The sequence below is a fragment of the Rhipicephalus sanguineus genome, chromosome 6 (genome assembly GCF_013339695.2).
Source record: "Rhipicephalus sanguineus isolate Rsan-2018 chromosome 6, BIME_Rsan_1.4, whole genome shotgun sequence".
Classification (NCBI taxonomy): Eukaryota; Metazoa; Arthropoda; class Arachnida; order Ixodida; family Ixodidae; genus Rhipicephalus; species Rhipicephalus sanguineus.
This window is the reverse complement of record NC_051181.1, coordinates 145,029,280-145,045,463: the sequence shown is the minus strand read 5'-3', so window position 1 is coordinate 145,045,463 and position 16,184 is coordinate 145,029,280. Positions and strand designations below refer to the sequence as shown.

The window sequence follows — 16,184 nt, the reverse complement described above, 5'->3', positions numbered from 1 at the left end:
AAAGGATGCAGGGAAAAAGGGGTTGCGTCGAGAAGGCTAGGAGGTAAGTTATATAGAGTAGCCAAAGAAAAAGGGATTTGTTCCCGAGTCGGAAGATAAATGATTCTCCGCGCTATAGGCGAAAGGATTGCTCGGAGCCGGCCGCATTTTTTTTTTTCCCTGTTGCATCACCGCATGCGGTATGTGGTGCACTGGAATTGAGTCCCCTCCGGTCATCGGATGGTGTCGCGGTAACCTTTCAATCGGCTTTTTTTTTTTATCCTACTATGCTTATGACTTGCTGTACTTTATTTGAAAGGGGAAAGAGCTACGCCGGATTTCTGTCTCGGAGCTGTCGATGCAGGTAACCCGCAATTTTCTGTTCTCGCGATAGCACCTCTGAAAATGTGAATATGCACTGACACGCGCAAGCTAGAATCAAACAATGAAATTGAATCTCGGAATGTTTATGGAGCAGAATAACGCCGTATTGCACGGTAAGCTGCTTACGCATGCGAATACCCGCCGCGGTAATCTATACTAGTAATGGTGCTCGACTACTTATCCGAAGCTCACGGGATTGAATCCTGGCCGCGGCGGTCGCATTTCGTTAGAGGCACAATGCTAGAGATAGAGCTATAATGCTAGCCTATGTGCTTAGATTCAGGTGCACGTTAGAGAACCCCAGGTGGTCAAAATTTCCGGAGCCCTCCACTACGGCGTGTCTCATAATCATATCGCGGTTTTGGGACGTAAAGCCCCAACAATTATTATTCTTATTATTACATATGCGAATGTGACACGCCAGCAGGACAATGCTATTCATAAGTGTAGACTCCATGAAAACGCGCTGAAGCAACAGTGTTGTTAGCTACGCAGTTTACAAAGACAGTGTGCAAATTGGTAACGGCGGGGTCTACGGATTCCACATAATGTAGCTTAGAATGTAGCTTCACTATCTTGTATAACAAGCTACGTCTATTGAATATATTCTGAATATGCGACCACTACATTTTATTTGAAGGCGACTGCTAATGGCAGTAATGCGTGGAAGGCGCTTGATGGTTTGTTGAATGTCACAGACTCATTTCAGGCCTCAAGTTTATGACTTTTTTGCGGTAAAGGTTATGATATTACTTTAAAAACATATATGCTTTGAGATGGCACAGGTTCGGTGAAAAAGGTTTGTTCAAAGCCTCATGTTTATGATATGTCCTTCAGAGAGGTGTAACCGTTCAAGATTTTACTTACCACACCAAGTTGCATTTACCTTTTGCCTGGTACATGCTATCTTGCTTGAAGTCTCTTGCTTCGCCCTACTTATAATGCCTAAAGAAACACCGAAATGGCACGACGAGGCTCACTATACTCTTGGGAAGAGGGTCATCATCATCATCATCTGATAGCGTGCTGTACGACGCCACAGAACGTTGCCCCAGCAAACGCCGAGGCTTCACCAATGCTCTTGTTATCTACGGAAATTTGCGTACAGCGAAAGGAGAGAAACAACGACAAAAAAAAAAACCATTGTCGCTACCCAGTCGTCTTTGTCTGCGCTGTACGCAAGTTTCCAACGGAATACCAACCAGCCCATATACTCAAACCCTGCTTCTGTTATCTACGAGCTCCAAGGGCAAGTTCGCCGACGTCCACCTAAAGCGACGTTTGACGAACGAGATCGGGAGCTCAAGGTGTCAATATTCTTTTGGTATAGCATTTATTTTTTCTCCACGGGTGCCGCGCATATGTACGGCATGCGGTCAGAAGAGATACCTCCCACAGACACCCATTACATAAATTGGATGTGGCGGTGAGCTATCACGTACAACTGTGTGGACGTGACAAAGTTGCTCAAGAACGCCCGTGTTACCGAGAGTCGTCACGATACCGTGGCTTCGCCTCTAAAAAGCCTGTGCGTGATAATGTGTGCTGCGAAGCCGTTCTAGATGGTTTAGCGTTCGGTTGCCGCGGTTGTACTACAGTCGTTACGTTACTCGGCTGCTGACCCGAAGGTCACGAGTTCGATCCCGGCCGCGGCGGTCGCATTTCGATGGAGGCGAAATGCTAGATGCCCGCGTACTTAGGCTTAGGTTTCATGTTAAAGAACACCGCGTGGTCGAAATTTCCGGAGCCCTCCACTACGGCATTCCTCACAATAATACCGTGGTTTTGCCGCATAAAACCCCAGAAATTATTACTATCGCTTGCTTGAGCACTGTTTTCGAAAAAGAGAATGAGTGGGTGTAATAAAACCCCCTTATTCTTTTTGGACGCAGACTCCTTTAAAATCATACACAGCGTTTTCTCAAATTGCTCGTGAATTGCGTAGTTAAGGGTGTTTCGTTATAATTTGTTTACTTTTGAGCAAAACAGGGTCCCTCTCCCGTCTTAGATATGCGGTTGGCGAACACTCCTCAAATGTTCCAATAGATGTCAGAACTTGCGCGTGCAGTGCTGTAATTCCCCGATATGTAAGACGTTCGGTGTGCACGTGGTGGCCGGAGTATAGCCCCCTCTACAGTCGGATACAACTTTAGAAGTCAGCGGCATTTCCTCCTCAAAGGCGGATGAACACAAGCATGCACCGATAGGCGCGCACTCGGGGCTGACGTCATGAGCGGGGCTGCCGGTGGCTCCGCCTTCGGAGAACATCGGCGCGTGCATGAGCGGGACTATTGTAGCGTTAGCTACACTGGCCTAGCCGAGCCAGTTTCGCGTGGCTCCTCAAGAGCCGTGCTGCGCATGCGCGAGGATCAGTGATGTCACACAGCTGGCGCATCGGAGCCGGCACCTCCCGCGCACTCCGCCGCTGCCGCCGGTATGCGCTTTCCAGAAGAGTGACGTTGTAGCCGAGGTAGACGTGCTGGCGCCGGCGCACGCGCAGCTATTCGCCTTCGCTGTTCAGTCGCCGTCTGACACTGCGCTGGAGCCGCTTGATAGCGCCTCTGACTGGCGTTTGCCAGTGTGGTTTAGCCATGAAGAAGGAGAGCGCAAATGCTGCTCAACGGTGCAGAAGAGCGGAGAAGCTTAACTAATCGGATCCCGAAGTAGTTGCCTGGCAAAATAAATGTGCATGTACCACATATATGTATACCATGTGTGTGTCATTGGAGCAGCAGTAAGCATGATAATCAAGCTAATCCTAAACAATCAGGAAAGCTAAGAACAATCAGCTGAACCTTTGCTAACACTACGTTATCCTGGCATAGCCGAGCTAAGCCACTGCAACATTTTTTTCTTTAGTCGCGGAGGCGATCGACTGCCGCGCTTTGGTCCTCTGAGAGAGGCCTCTCCTGACTTCTTAAGTTGTATCCGACTATTGGCCGCGAGATCAAGCGGAGTCGCCGCCTGGCGGCTTCTGGCTGAACCGCGCCTAGGGTGGATTGCTCCATGCGTCGCCTGCTAGCCACGTTGTGTTCGCATGTGCGCGTACGTCATGCAGCTCCTCAAAAGGCGGTTTGTTCCTTTGCGTTAATGCAACTTTAACCGCTCGTACGTATGCCTAACACGATGTAAAGAAGCTTTTGGCCTTGATCGGCTGTATATGTACTGTTATAAGATCAGTGAGTGCACTTGTCGAGAGTGCTGTGTGTGGTCGTCGTACCCTCCGTTCACGAGAGCCATATCAGTGTAGGTGCCGCTCTGTGGCTCAAGCGCATTGCAAAGTGCACTTGGCGTTGTCCTAAAGATGACAAGTATTAAATCTCATGCGAGTCTTTTAGAGGCTCGGTGGTAAAACAAACAAAAAAAAAGCTCTCATGCACTTGCGCGTTGTGGTTAGGTGTGTAACTTTGGGACTGTCGTTTATAGGTTACGCGACGAACTTTGGTTGTGTACGGTCCTGGTCTCACTACAGAGAAATATTTCTGTCAAGCCACGTCTGACACTTGGGTACTTCAATTGTCCCCTAAACAGGACAGAAAATGGAATGACACGGAAATCGCAGAACTGAATTTCCTTGCGCAATTATAACGTGTGTCGAAATGTATACAAAAACACCCGTGTACTTAGATTAAGGTACGCGTTAAAGAGCCCTTATGGTCAAAATTAACCCTAAACGGCGTACTTTACAATTATGTCGTAGTGATTTCACGCGAAGCCACATCTTTTTTTCTTTGCATTATCTTAGCATTTGTGTTGCGTTGTTATAGTAGATTGACGGAAGGCAGCGGACATTATTCGCATGAAAAAATGTACTTTGGTCCCGTGAATTAACCGGGCCTTTATCCCATTACTGTCAGTGCAAGTAATCAATCGAAGAAAGTTCCGTGCTGTACAGTGTACTGTTACTGGAATAAAAACAAGCGTGTGCGTGTTAAACGTCTCAGTAGCGCTAAAGGGCTGTCAGCCCCGTAGCTTTCCTCAGTAAACCTATCAACTGTCCTACATTTCATGGAGAACGGAATAAGAAATTCGGATGAATATTTGAGCACGCAGTTCACATAGTGCTATTTGAACTTATCGTGCAGTAATACGGGCTTTCTTTTTGTTGGGGGTTATCCAGATGAACAAGAAGTAAATACTTAATTCAGTCGCACTACAGCAGTGCGTAGTAAGTGGAACACAAGCTAAACATGTACAAATAAGACAACAAGAAAATGTCATCCATTGCGAAAACGCCGACTGTTGCCGAAGGCGAGCAACCCGTTCGTCGGCAGAATGCGCTTCTCTAAGTAACAGTATCGTTCAGCGCGCTTCGTGCATTAATTCGGAAATGAAGAGCGCACAATTACCAAAAATCTGCAGTCAAGGCATTTTGTTTGCCGGAAATCGTGTCAAATCGCTCACAACGAAGCGCTGTTGTGTGCGTTTGTATACGCGCCGACAACCGCATATCCACACTAGCGCGGGACGGTGCTGCCACCTGTAGCCCGATGTCGCGGCGAATAGTCGTGGACTGAAGCGTAGACTTTACAATCACGTTTGGCTGCCCCTGCTTCGATCGTGAGAAACAGTGTAAACCATAAGACACAAGGACATATTTGCGGGCTCGTTAGTGCATCTTTGGTAGCATGATTGACTATGCAAGCAAGGGCAATGCGCATACGTAATCATGGCTTTCGTTCATCCTGTTCTCGTTTCTCGTATGCGCGAGTCAGCTTTCGATTAACTGGCATAGAGAAGGAATTAAATGTCTAAGCATTTATCTCTCGTGTGTATCCGCCCGACTGACAGATGACGCTCCGTACCTGAGCATGCGCAGATAAGTTTTGTGTCTTCTTTCTTTTCCGCCTTTTTGCACCCTTTCAGTTGACAGTCGTCGTTTGTGTTGTCTTCTTCTCTATACTCATCAGTCCGCGTTTGCACGTCCGCCAACTTTCATGATAAACTTTTTTTATAGATGGAGGCTATGCAGAAAAAAGAAAGAAAAAAAGCAATGCGGAGGAGTTGAGAGCCCTGCTGTTAGTCCGACGAAGAAGCGGCGGTCGATAAACTGCAAGGCGGCGCTCGCGTAGCGTTCGCCGTTCCGCCGATCCCCAATTAGCAGTCGTGCGACGCGGTTCCACTTGCCGGCTCGCTCTCTGTCTTCTCTAGTTCGTTCTTTTATGCGATCTTGTCTTTGGAACAGCGGCGCGGGCTTCATCCTGACCACGTTCTCGCGGGAAGAAGGCCCTAATTACGGCCGAAAGCTCCGTCGCCTCGTGCCGTTCGTCGCGTAATAAATAGCTCGCCTGGCAAAACCAGTGCAACGGTACAAGAGAAAGACGGCACGCATTGGGTTGTCGGGTGCCACGGTGGAGCCGACGGCGGTTTTGTCTATTTAAGCGCGCTGTGGGAGCTTATAGCTCGTCTGCTAACGAGTCATTTGTACACGCGTGACAAGATGGCTATGTAGCGAATCGAGACAAGAATAATTAATCGTTGGTTCCTCGAGAGGGCGTTTAACGGCAGGCGGCTTTGCAAGAACGGCTACGCTGACGACCGTGTTTCGATGGTTCGGTTCTCTTTCGGCAGATTTGTTTGAGGGACCGTAGCTGCTGTGGTACGTGCAGGCTAACCACTACTATCACCTTAACGGTGGTGATTACCGTCGTCCACTCTTGTTAAGACGAAAGCCTTAGATGCCTCACTACACTAAAAAAAGGACCGTCCGTGTCGGCGGCGTCAGCACAAACGATGCAGAAACTCACGTGAGTACGGCTTGATTACGTCATCATGTTAGACCATCATGACGTCACGGATAGCAAAAGTTTGTGACGTTGCTACCAATATCCGGGCAGTGTGCAATCTTCGGTTTCGTTCTTCCATCCGGCAGGTAGCTGACGAAAACTCGTTATAACGTTACCTCTGTGTTTGCTTTTTTCTACATGATGACGTCGTCATACTAAATCATCGTATGATCAGAGGTGTGCTGATACCGGAGGCAATGCAAAACTACGTTTGCTGCAGAAAGCATCCGGAGGTGTAGGGGGGCTGGGGGTGCGGATCAATACATCGACTGAGGAGGAAAAGTAGAAGATGCCTTTCGCCTCTTTGAGGCGTCTTAGGCGAATACATAAGGGACCCTGTGTGTGTGTTTTTTTTTCTGCACTTGAAAGAGAGAAAACATAGGCCTTTCACCCGTAGCTGCAAAGAAAATATGCACGAATTAGTGAGTAAGAATCTTTCTTACATGTTGGAAAATCGATCGCTATCCGGGATTCGAACCTGATGCCAACGGCTATTCCGGGTGGATGAAAATTTTCCTGCATGCGTTCGCTAAACACATTCCACGTGTTCCGCACCTTACTTGGTATGAAAAGAGATGCCTATAGTGGCACTGAATATTTGAAATATTGAAGATACCGTCGCGAGAGTTCGTTGAAGATAAGTCAAATGCAATCAAGTGTAGAAGCGGGACAAATTGTCTTCCGTCTACCAATATCCGAGCAGTGTTCAATTCCTCGGTTTCGTTCTTCCATACGGCACGTAGCTGACGAAAACTCGTTATAGCGTCGCCTCTGCGTTTGCTTTGTCTTTCATAAAGAAATTTGCACATACATCTCGATATGTCAGGCAAGGCTAACTTTACGGAAAGAAACGAAATAACGAAATATAAGGAATACAACTATCCTTCAACGCTTGCATACTGAGAAGCGAAGTGTGTCATAAGTACCGAAATATTCCAAAATTCGATATTTCTTCGCGAGATGGAAACAAAAGAAGCGGCGTGCTTCGAATAAATCCGTATAAAACTGAGACATACAAATGTTAAAAAATATATACGAAACATAAGTCTTGCGTGTAGAGGATGAGCGAGCAGACATGAGGGAGTAATGGCAGAAACACACGTCATGATTCGCGCCAAATCCGACAGTCGCCCCACTTTTGAGAGAGAGACAAAAAAATCAACAAAGTGAATCACTGGTGTCGCTCTCTTTCGTATTTGTTTCGTCCTTGGAGAGCACGTCTCTTCTTCGCCCGAGGAGCACTCGCTTCAGTTATTCGCCATCATTCTCCGCTTATCCGCTCATAGGTTGACGATCAATTTATCCATTTCTTTATCTTCGTTTTCTGTTCTATACTGTTTTCCGGAACTGCGTATAAGCCTTGCTGCTGCCGCCAAAATGTCTCTACCCCGTCTCCTCTCACTCTCTCGTCAGTTCCCTTTCCCGAGGGCGTTGCCATGGGGATTTATTGAAATTGTGCACAGCCGTCGTCCATCCATCCTACCCCGGTGATCTAGAAATCCAATCGAAGTAGCGCCGCGAAGCGATGCCTGCATATTTTGCCTTCCGTTGAGAAGACGCGCCATCCCCATATTACCGTGCAGTGCTGAGAGAAGTGACAGGCGCTCGGGACGTATTTTCCAACAGGCCGGATTTCCTGGACATTAACGGGTATTATTGGCTACTTACGCTGGCTAAAGAAGAGATATATGTATTCATGCTAAAGCCTTAGCTTAGGAGTAGCCGGGGCCTTATTTGTGCGCCAACATCTCCTTACATCGTCAATAAAAAAAAAAGCCTAATCAAACGCGAAAAATGACCGTCAGCGGCGGCTGTCACTTCTCGCAAAAAATTTTTTTGACGTCACATTGACGTCACCATAACGTCACGTGATGAGGTCATCACATGACATTGTCGCTTGGTCGAATGTGGGCCGATCACGGAGGCACTGTAACACCACGAGAGGGGCAGGAAGCTTCCAATGGCTCCGATCCTGGAGGCAGTGTAAAACCACGATGGGTGCGTAAAGCTTTCGGGAGAGGGGGGTAGGGGGCAATACAGTCGACTGAGAACAAAAAGATGACATTCGCCTTTGCGTCGTATTAGGCAAATGCATAAGGAACCATGTGACTTTTTGTGAAGAGGAACGTGTGCTATTTTAGGTAACTATTGAGAGATCACTGCTCTGCATCTGAAAGATGAATGGAGATAGAAGAGTGAGAGCGGGGGAATGGAGGATGAAAGACGCGGTGGGTTCTTTTAACGCAAGTTTACAGCTCCAATTCACGCTGGCCAGTAGCCCCTAATAAGTATACAACATTTTTCATTCCACTGTGGCCCAACGAGCGATGGAGGTTAAAGTATCGCAGACCGCGGCTGATCTCCCAGTGGTGGGAATGCGTTGTGGAGTATCCCTATTAAGAGGGGAGCTCTTTAAGCTTTTTGTTGAGCCGGGTAGTGTGAACAGAAAGTATAGTCATCATGAATCGGCATGCGCTCTCTTCATCCTCTTCTTCCTTTCAGTCCTCTTCATCTTCTGCTTTGCTCCCAAAACACGTACGGCGATTTATTCGGTGCGGGATGGAATAACTATGATTGGTGAGAGAACGGGCAGAGAGAGAAAGAGAGAAATTCTTGGCGAAAAAAAAAAAATCTTAGCGAGGCAGGATTCGAACCCGCGTACCCACGATCCGAAGGCGAGCGTCCTAACAATTCGGCTATCCAGGCACGCTATCAGAGCATAGCATAGTCTTGTATGGTATAGTATAGCTGCGGGGGAAGGGAGGTGAGGGTGAGGAGGAGGGGAGAGAGTAAAGCGTAGCATAGAAAGAAACAGCAAGATGAATAGAGAGAAAGAAAGGGAAGAAAGACAGAAAGAAAAAAGCAAAAGAAAAGAAGAAAATAAAGAGAGAGATAGAGAAAGAAGGGTAAGAAAGAGAAAGCCAGAAATAAAGAGAGAGAGAGAAATACATACAGAGAGAAAGAAATAAATAAAAATTAACAGAGACAGAGGAAGAAACAGAGGAAGAAAGAAAGAAAGAAATAGAGAAGAAAAGAAGGCCGCCCAGCTTTGCACTTCCTTCAGGCTTGGCACCACTAGTGCCATTAAGCTGCCTTAATTTTTTTGTGAGTGAAATTTGATAACTTCACAATATCGGGAAGTAAAAAAAGAACGAAGAGTCACTTTGTTGCAAAATGCACGAAGGAGTGCTATAGAGAAATTCATATGCGAATCAAATTGTCTTATTCGACACATCAACAGCTAATAATTTTTAAAATATGTCATAATGACATAACGGCTCTTGGGTATTTGCGAGGTTATGCAACATGGTCTAGGTTAAAACTGGTGTTCATTAAAAATGACTCTTCATTCTAATTGACTCTGTAACCTGTATTAGCACTTAAAAATTTCAGACTATATGATTCTCCTGACTCTTGGCCGATCCCCCTGAAGTGCCAGTCATCCTAGGACCACCATCATCATCATCATTATTCAAGGTGGCCAGGCATTATTCCGTGGGATCCGAACAAATTCTCGCAACTAGAGGAAACCGTCTCCGGCAAATTGAGGCATCGACAAGTCCGCCCACCAACCTAAGTCACGAATACAGAGGTCACGGTGCTTCGTGCCACCAACCAATGTCATCAATATAGGTCAAAGGGCTCCGTGGTGGTATAGACGAGAAGCAAACACAGGAAGATAAAAATATCGAAGCAAGAAAACCAAAAGCACTGCACACTTAGCTGGACGACTCACCTCTCATTCACTGCTGACTCGAAAAATAATCACAGTTGTAGCATGCCCAAAACCCGATGCAGGCGTCGTGTTCCGGATCCCGGTCATTCCTCACGAGAATGCTGACACAGCCATTTAAACTTTGCTTTCGTTACCTTTTCTTGCAATATTTATTTCTGCGATTCGTCGCTTGTGGGCGACACGATCCTTCTTTGCTTAGCACGCATTTTCCTTTTTGTTCCTGATTACGTTTCCGTCTGTGGTTTGCAATCCCATCTAATCCCAACCTGCCCTGCGCTGCAATCCGGTGCCCGCCGCCGATTGTGGCTGGAGGAACACAGCATCATACTGTCGCCGGTATACCAGAGCTGGACACACTGGGGACGAGGTGAAAGCACAAGCTTGCTTTTGCTGCCGAGCTGCAACACAGACATTCGTAGAAACTCCCGCTTTCAGCGTAAGAAGCCGATGAAAGAGGCGCGTCAAAAGAAAGAGTGGCCTCGCGCAATGTCCAGCAGCTTTCCCTGATTGATATTGATCGTCCAGCCCGCTGGAGGTGCGGCGGGACCTGCGCGGCCGGTGTCTATTTGGTCCGAGTTGGTTCACCTTAGCGTCGTAGTTCTCGTCTTTGTTTGGCTGCCCTTTTCTCCTCGGCGCGACGACACGTTTCAATGCACTCGGAGGAATCGACAATACCGACGCATTAAAGGTAACTCGTTTATTTATTTATTTTTGTCATTGTTTCTCTCTCTCTGCAAGTTACTGGAAACTATATCAAAAGCTGTTTCCACACTTGCTAAGTAAATAATAGACACAATTTAACCCTTGACGAAGTGGGAACTCCTGCAGTCTTAAGTCTGAGTGCTTCGTCTTCGAAGAGGGCTGAACGAAAAAACCGTTACATCGGATTGAGAAGAGTAGTTTTTTGTAACGTGGTGGGTTTACTTTAAATTATACAGTACTTCAGAAGTGCAGCCAACTGTCATTGCGACTAAGTTTGATGTTCCATATCTTCTTGCATACACTATGTGCTTAGCTAAAGTCAGTTACGTACACGGCTTAAGCTATAAGCGTAATCTACATATCCGTGCACATCTGAGCATTTGCATCTCATAGTTCGAAATTGAAAACTGTAAGTATAATTTTCACCTCTTTAACTGTTCTCCCGAAAGGAGCGATGCCGCGATTGAAGATTCTTGATATTTCACGGAAAGGAGCTTTTCGATAAAATTTGACCAGCTGTGTTTCCTTGGGAGGCCACCTGAGGCCAAATCCGGACAATTTTAGTCCGTTAGCCTTACCCAACTGACTTCATCATTAACACTCCAACCATCACAATTGGCTGAACTTTAATTTTACGCAACCGTATCGCGCAAAAGCTTTGTTGGGGAATACCGACCCACAATATCAGAGCAGTTTTTCTTTTTTGTGTTCATTCCTTCTGTGCTCTGACAATATTAAAAGTCGCCCACACTGACTCGAGGTCGATCTGACGAGCTCGTGGATGCAGTCACAGCACGCTAGATAGAGCCAGTGCAGCACGGTACACAACAAGGGTATGAAAAGATTGGTAAAGTGTACGTCTATAGAAAATATCAGGGGTTACGCTTCTAGATAAAAGCAAGACAGCAAAAAAAAAAGAAAAAGAAGAAAAAAAAAACACTCGCAGATTTTTTATGTCTATCGCGCCATGGCGCGAAGCTTTTTTTTTTCAACCACGACTATTTCTCGAGACGGTAATTTTGTCCCTTATTTACAGTAAGAATGAAAAAAAAAAAAGGTCAAACTACGAAGTTCGTGTAAGGACAAAAAGAAAAAAAAACGAAACGAGACGAAAGAAAAGAGCATGTTGGACCTTCAGGATGGCGTGCTACGGATTCATATTCCTTGTTGGAACACCGTCACATTCCAAGGCACCTCGAGAAATGTGGACATTTGTTTCTGCGACGAATCTTGTGCCTTTTTTTTTTTTTGCTAAAAGTTTTAATTCTTCGTAAAACGGCCGGATCACTAGTCACGGAAGGGACACGCCAGTCGTTAAAGTAAGATTTCGGACGTAAACCGTTTCAAAGAAAAGCGGAAAAAAAAAACGAGACAAAAAGAAAGGCTTTTGTAGGCTTCCACGTTCCTGACTACCGAGGGCTGTCCGTAATTCCACCCTTCTCTAACGTACTCTAAAGCTCCCGAACTTTTATCGCCATAGATATCAAGCAGGAAGTGCTTTGTTCGACGCTTGGCGTAAACGTGATAAGTCTTTTCCCGGGGAGAATATTTTCGACGCTAAAAAAAAAAAACGACAAGGCAGACACTTGGGAAAAGTTCCACGTAAGAATCCACGTGCTGTCAAGTCCGGTCTCATTCTTTCTCTGTCACTTCCTTTCTCACTTTCACTACCTGTTTCTCTTATTGAACACTTTAATTTTTCTACCCGCTGCATTAATTCTTTGCGGCTCTTTATCGCAGTTTTTTTTGTTAACCAGAAATGGGTATTACTACTTTTAACTCTCTTGTGGTTTGTGGCTGGTTAGTTTCCCTGACTTATTTCTTAACGAACCACATCGGCCTGCTTTATGCTATTTTTTTTTGTTGTTGTTGCGATGCATTCATTCGTATATCTGTCGTTGGCACTGTTTTAGATCGTACATTATCGCCGACATTCGATATTAAATCACGTCTCGTAAAACCCCTTATCTTATTTTTCTTCGTGTTCTCGTAAGAGAGCGACGTTTTAGTATCGATCTTTAATACCACTACTTGGCAAACTTCTTGAAACGCACTTACTGTGTGCAATTGTGGCGTTGCATCTCGAAGAACTCATTAGAGGGAGCGAGTTTTTTTCCCCTTTTTTTCAGTTTTTCGGGCCCGCATTAAACGCATAATTAATTCTCCTCAACGTTTTCACACTCAGGTTTACCTCTTCACTGATAGCTCTTCGAGCCACACTACATCAGTGTGATAATGTATGAACATAGTCGCTAGCTTAAGGCATGTTATATTATACAATACGTCTTTTTTTGCATTCGAGCCAAGTCTTTTTATACGCGCACGTAATACATCTAAATTTGGATTTTATGTAGCAAGCGTTGCTTTGCAAGTTGCTCACTATATGTTTTCTTCGTTTTATTGCATTATTTCGTTGCACCATTATTAGAAAGAGGCATTCACCCTTTTCTGTCCACGCTTCGCTTCATGTTTACTTAAAGTTTGCTTCGCCTCATTACCGTGCTCTTCAGAAAGGAGCAAGCTTTACAGAATAAATTTGAAAGGATTGTGGGGAAAGGTAGTCGTTAGTAAGACGGGTGGCCCGCTTGAAAGAACTCACTGGGGATGTGCCACGTGGTGTGCAGTGAATATAAAAAAGCGGTGCCGACGTCGGGAGCGGAGCTAATTCAGTAGTATCGCATATCTGCGCGTGCAGAAAGAGCAGGAAAGAGTAGCCCTTCGTTCTTGTAAAATTAACGTACGCTACGTCGCCTAAAAGAATGCGATGCCATCACCAAAGCGCGCAGTTTGAAAAAACAAGTACACTAGCCAACGCTTCGAAGACGACGGCGCTAACGATCAATTTCAATGCACTGCGGCGCTTCTATCAATAAGGATGAAAACAGCGTGAACACTCCTGCTATCTTAGTTAAAAAAATAAACGGAGTTCTAATTCGAAAGTGTGAAAGCCCGACGTTCCTTTTTTTTTTCTTTTCAGCTCCTTTTACGCGGAAGAAGATTAACAAGATCACTACCAGAAACCTCTTCTTGTATTCAATTCGTTAACCAAACGTGTATCTTCTTTTAAGACGAAAGCCTTAAGTGCTTCATCAAACGCGATAAGTGACCGTCGGCGTCAACACGAGTGATGCGAAAAATCATAATCACGCGACGACGTCACCCTGTGACGTAACCATGATGTCGCAGGTCACCAAAATTTGTGACGTCAGCATGACGTTACTATGGCGCCACAAAGCGTGACGTCGCACGATGACATCATTACATGAAATCGTTGCTTGATCAAAAGTGGCAAGGTTTCGGAGGCATCAAAAAACAACGTGAGGTGGTTCTGCTTCTAATGCCGCCGATCCCGGAGGCAGTGTAAAAGCACGTTAGGTGCAGAAATCTTTCGGGCGAGGGGGGGGGGGATCAATACAATCGAATGAGAGGAAGAAGATCGCTTTCGCCTTCGAGTCGTCTTTGGCCAATGCACAAGGCGCATTATTTGTGCACCAACATCTGCTTTTACATTACGTCAATAATAATAATAACTAGAAAAATAAGGGACGTTGCGACTTTCTTATTACTGTGGTATGTCAATCTTCCTTCAGCGTTCTTGAATCTGTCGCAAGTGGTATCTTCATATTCATAATGGGTATGCTTCTCAGATGACGTCCACAGAGAGGAAGCGCTTATACCACTAAAAAGAAAAGAGAAGGAAAACTTGCGGTCTTTAAACAACATCGACGCATGATACGACGTGCACCCTAATCAACCGTCGCAATCCTAGCGCCCGAGAAGAGCGCGTAAAGAAGCAGCGGGTTATCAGGTGTCGAAAGCTGGATGAGATGACACGATAGTGGTGGAGCACTTTAATTTTGTCACCAAGGCGGGAGGCTTCTTTGAGTGCGGCACTTGTTCGCATAGTTCGACATTTTAGGCAAAAGAACAGATTTAAGGAAGCAGCAATGTTCCTGACTCGCACGAAATTGCCTTAGGCATCAGATTGGTTTTTTTCATCGCGAGGGTTGCAGAGCACTGATAAAAGTTAGAAAAACGGCTTTAATGAAAACCGGGCGAGACGATGCTTGCGTGGGGAAGCGCTTGCAGTCTGACGCCTCCGGGGACGGTCCAAGATGGTACATAAAAGAAAACCTGCTTTTGTGCTCTTAAAATCATAGAGCGATGCGGTAGCGCGTTCCGTTCATACAACCCCTGAAGAACTGGAACTTCAACGTCAGAGACAATGGTTTTAATCGGCGTCTCATTTGGTACCGCAGGGATTGGAATTACGAAAGAATGTGTGAAGTTTCGGTAGTAGATTCAAATGGTCCGCGTAGAAAGAGAGCCAGCAAACTCAGCGCGGTTAAGTCCGCGACAGTTTTATACAACGTAGCCTAAACATTGAGTGCAATGTAGGACGCGTGAGGGATAGTGTATCGGTGTTATAATATCTTATAAAACATGACCTGAAAGCTGGAAACCGTTTTGCGAACAACAGTGGTTTCACAAACCCCATGCTGGGGCAGCATCAATCAAGCCGTAGTGGTTAAAGGTTTGAAAAAGAAATCATTCCAGTCATATTAAAAACGCATAAACTTGAACCTGTGACGCGTCAACCACCTGCACGCTTTCATTCGCAGGCACTGCCAGATATTTATTTCAGTTTCGAGCATAAAAAAACACAAGAAGTCGTTTTTTTTTTCTGGGTAAGGGGGGAAGGAGGAGTGAGCTCATCCAGATGGCGCTGCACTCGTAGAGCAGGGTACTTTGCTGCGGCCGGCTAAAAGAGGACGTGACGTCAGAACTACGCGAGTTCTAGGCATCCTAAACTACTGATACCTATCACGTTGTTATCTGACGCATTAGTACTTCATATGTACGCTAGATTACCCCAACAAGTCCCTTCACGAGTCATAACAGTGCAGAATAGGCACGGCTTGCTTCCCTAGGCGATCTCCTTCCAGACGCATTGTACAGCAACAGCGCACTAAAGACGGACAAATTAAGACACACGCTAATGCGCCATTAGCTAAATGAATTCAGTCCCCTGATTAGCTGACGCCAGCTCCACCGCTAACACTAGGGCCTGGTATTAGAAAAAAGAAGGCGCTGATGCACTGAGCCAAGCTCGCTTAGAAAGAAAACAAAACTAGGCCGAAGCGAATGTGGAGGAAGCTTTTTTAAAGGCGTCAGTGTGGGTTGCTATTCCTTCCAGCAACGGCGTCGCTGTTTTTCTGTTCTTCGATCGTGCTGACGCTTGCGGCAGAAAGGTCAATCTCAGTGGCGCAGCAGGATGTTTTTATTTGTTTCCTTTTTTTGTTATGTTTAGAGCTCGCGAGACGAGAGGATGAAGGGGGAAGCCTTCGTGTTTGCAAAGAAAACACGTACTGCTTGGAGCAGCGAGTAATTCGTGGGCGTGTAATTAGGCAAGTTTGACTGGACCATTGTTCGCGGAAAAGAAGGTTGCCGGCGCCCTGAGGTGCTTTTAGGGGCTACTGCCGCTGTCGGTCGACTACAGTATATTGCAAGAAGGGGTTGCAGAAAAAAAAACATATAAAGAATAAGCTTACGTCAGACCACATTAGCAAACGAAGCGTGCAGAGTCAAGGCAGCTA

The 16,184-nt window shown here is 45.9% G+C and overlaps 1 protein-coding gene across 1 annotated transcript in view; it reads right to left on the bottom strand.

Moving 5' to 3' along the window:
• Nucleotides 1–16,184, bottom strand: part of LOC119396652 (cubilin) — a 129,528-nt gene that overhangs the window by 80,024 nt on the left and 33,320 nt on the right. The gene's annotated exons all lie outside the window — the stretch shown is intronic.